A 4,108-nucleotide genomic window follows, 5' to 3' on the forward strand; every position below is an offset into this window, starting at 1 on the left:
CCTTACCTCAAACTACACAGAAATCTTGTCTAGCACTTGTCTAGCAATACAGTTACTTTTAAAAGTATTGGTTGATCATTGTGACAAAACATTAAGAACACCTTGCCTGATATTGAGTTGCACCCCCCTTTTGCCCTCAAACAGCCTCAGTTCATGGAACTCTACAAAGGTGTTGAAGGCGTTCCACAGGGATGCTGGCCCATGTTACTCCAATGCTTCCCACGAGTTGTGTCAAGTTGGCGTGGATGTCCTTTGGTGGTGGACCTTCTTGATACACACGGGAACCCACAGCGTTGCAATTCTTGGCATAAACCGGTGTGCCTGGCACCAACTACCATACTCCGTTCAAAGGCACTTCAATCTTTTGTCTTGCACATTCACCCTCTGAATGGCACACATACACCAATCCATGTCTGTAATTGTCTCAAAGCTTAAAAATCCTCTTTAACCCTGTCTCCCCACCCTTCATCGTACACTGGATTTTTCGACAAGTAACCAACAGATGACCACAAGACGTTTCCAATCTATAGCCAGACTTGCTGTATTACTTGGGGGCCTATTTTTGCTTGTGGAAATGTACGTACGTTGATAAAGAAAGATTTTATTTTGTAAGGCCTCTTACAACAACAACTAAGGCAGCAGAGTGCTGCAAGAAACTTGGTGGATGACTTTCTTCAAAGACAAACAATCTTTTCGTAACTGGAATATGGTTTCTGCAGCGTTTGTTTTCGGGACGGGGGAAAAGCTCCAGTCATGCTAGGGCAAGAAAGTTGGGTTTTGGTGCGCTAGTGAAAAGCCGATGCACCACACATCATTGTTACGCATGTATCTGCACAGCATGCGTTGGCAACAAAAACCTTGCCTCCAAAACTGCATAAGTATTAAAAAATGTGGCTAGTGGAGATGCCGTGAACTATGTGCGAACTAGTGCTCTGAGACACCGCATCTTCAGTGAGCTGTGTAAAGAAATGGGCTCTTGAATTCGAGGTACTTCTGTTACCATCTCTAACGTTCAGTGGTTATCCCAGGGGACAGGTCCTGAATCGTGTTTTTGCTGTGCGTGTGGAATTAGCCCTGTTTTTGCAAGAGCACCAAACATTGTCATGCAGATTGCTTCAAAAATTCTGGTTCATTCTCATTTTAGCGTACATGGCTGATATCTTCGCAGCTCTCAATCATCTCAATCAAAAGATGGCAGGGCCAGTTGAGTCAACATCATCAAAGCGGAGGAAAACCTGAAGGCTTTCAAAAAAGCTACCGTTATGGAAACGCACGAACAGGAACGATAACTTCGCAAACTTTCCCCTGCTGGACGACTGTGTAAGTAAGATCGAAGATGTATCTGGAATCTGAGACATTTCTGTACCCGCGGAACTGAAGCAAGCAATTGCCACGCACTTAGATGAGCTTGCAAAGTCTCTCGACGGATATTCCCACAAGAGAGTCATATCCAGCATGGGTGAGACAGCCGTTCACGTAGTGTTGAGACAACAGATGTCAAAATGGTTGAATACCTCGATGAAATCATTGAAATTCAGCAGAGCCAGGTTTAACAGCAACTCTTCAGAACAACAACGTTTCCACGTTTGGTGTCAACAAATGGTAACGTACCCTGGTATTTGCTAAGAAAGCTCTGGAGATTTTCAATACCGTTTGTTACAACACTATCTTTGGCGAGCAATCCTTTTCGAGGATGCTGGACATAAAAACGAAGAAAAGGAACAGACTTTGTTGCGAAAATGACATGAGAGTGGCACCTTGCCAAGGTGAAGCCGCGCATTTCTGAACTAGGTCTCTGAAATGCGCAACAGCAGAAGTTCACACTGATTTGCAGTAAATATTCATCTTTTATGTTTTTGTTTTGTGTGAAAATCATGTTTTGATGATTTTTTTCTTTGAACACACGGTGTTGATGTTGAATGCACGGTTCATTTTGTGCACCAGTAAAATATATACCTATGTTGTATGAATTTGAAAAAAATCATATTTTATTTTTTCCAATTTAAGAAGGGTTCGGTGAATGCGCATATGAAACTGGTGGGTTCAGTACCTCTTAAACCAAGGTTAGAACCCACTCGTCTATGTGTGTGTGTGTGTGTGTGTGTGTGTGTGTGTGCATGTGCGTGCCTGCTTCTTCACAAAGACACATTCAGAGGCCCAGAGACTGGAGAGCGGCTCGGCTTCAAGATGGAGCCCAAAATCTCATCTCGTTCACAAAGCAAACATTCCAACTTTTCAACGCTCCTCCGCACTTTCCACTAATTCTGCTCACTTCCAGCATCATCATACAGAAATACAGTGTACCTTAGCTTAGCTTAAAAACAGTAGGAATCTTTCTTAGTTACCCTAAAAGCATTTAAACAAAGTGTGTTTCACCTTAGTTGAGCACAAGATGCGCACTATAATTTCATTTCTCACAATGTGTGTGTGTGTGTGTGTGTGTGTGTTTCTGTGCATTTGTGTATCTGCATCTGTGTGCTTCTCTCTCTGTGTGTGTGTGTGGCTCCCAGGACAGCGCTTCCTGTCCAGATCATCTAACACATGGTGAAGGGGGCCGAAGAGCAATTGGATCTCAGGGGTGGGCACTGGCCCCCTGCCGCGCCTCTCATAGTTTCAAGCTGACCGTTTTTACGGTTGAATCTGTAAAACTATTCAGCTCGGTTAAAAAAACGCTATCATCAAAGTATCTCAGAGAGAGGGGGAGAAGGAGGGCGGGAGAGGGCCAGAAAGTTGGACAGAACCATCTTTGAAACAAGGTGCTCGTTCCCTCACTCTTCCCCCCCTCTGTCTCTCTCTCGTTCTGTCACTCTCATTGAAGCAGTATGCATGCTTGGTCTGAGTCTATTGGATAGTGAAGAGGAAGTCTGCCAATCATATCCCTCCTTTAATTCACAGACAGATGGACACCATGTCAAAGCTCGAAAAATTCTGACCGCTGCGCTTTCCCTTTTCCCCCTCTCGCTCTTAAATGATTTCTGTCTCTTTCGTGTTCTCTCCATCGCTCCCAATCCCCCCTCCAGTTCTCCCTTCGTCCCTCTTTCATCCATCCACCTTCCCTCATTGTTTCTCTTGCTTTCTTTCTCCCTCTGTCGTTATTCTACCGCTAACCTTCTCTTTTACACCAGCTTTACCGCTGCGCGCCCCCTTATCAGATGTGGCGGTGGTTTGGAGTTTCAGCCGCCCTCCTCCCTCCTCTCCTGCGGGTTATTCATCCCTCCATTCATCCCTTCTTCCTGTGCGCTGAAAGTCAAGCTTCCCTTTACAAAACCCCCTGGTCTTATCTGAGCCACCCCATGACCCCTGGTCGCCGTGGCAGCCACCGAGGAGAGCAGGTTGACATTTATTTTCACGAGTCTTGTCCTGGAGGCAGAACTGAGCGATATCCGCTTAGATAGGCCAGCTGCAAAGTCAAAATTGTCTATATTGTAAAAAGTAATGAAAATAAAAATGTGCTTTTTGGTCTTAATTTAAGGCTAGGGTTAGCATTTACATTACATTTGAGTCATGGGGGTGTGGTGCAGTGTGTGTGTTTGTCTGCTGACAGTGCTAGAGTGTGTGTCTGTGTGTACAGTAGACAGTATTTACAGTGTGCTTACAGTGTATGCGTGTGTGTGTGTGTGCCTGTCAAATCTAATTGTATTCATCACACGCTTCGTAAACAGGTTTACGAAGCGTACAGTGAAATGCTTCTAACAGTGACATGCTTCTTTACAGGGCCTTTCCCAACAATGCAGAGAGAACGTGCGCATCTGGAGAATCACTGATACTTCCTCCCCTGGAACCACTGTGTACAAACCTACTGTCTCAACAACCCTACTGATAACATACAGTGGCCAGATAGTGCACTACAGTCTAGCACACTACACGTCTATTAAGTGTGTAGTGGATGGTGATAGGTATCTCAAACCAGCAGCCAATTCATTTCCCTTCTTTTTTAACTGCTCAGTGCAGGATTTGAATCGGCAACCCTCCGGCTACTAGTCCACCTCTCCATCTTCTAGGCTACCGGGCCTGGGGGCTGGGTTCTGGGGTCTGGAGACCCCAGACCCCAGAACCCAGCCCCCAGAACCCAGCCCCCAGGCCCCAGCCCATAAGAAAAAAAAAAAAA

This window comes from Salvelinus sp. IW2-2015, linkage group LG7 (genome assembly GCF_002910315.2).
Source record: "Salvelinus sp. IW2-2015 linkage group LG7, ASM291031v2, whole genome shotgun sequence".
In the NCBI taxonomy this organism is placed as follows: domain Eukaryota; kingdom Metazoa; phylum Chordata; class Actinopteri; order Salmoniformes; family Salmonidae; genus Salvelinus; species Salvelinus sp. IW2-2015.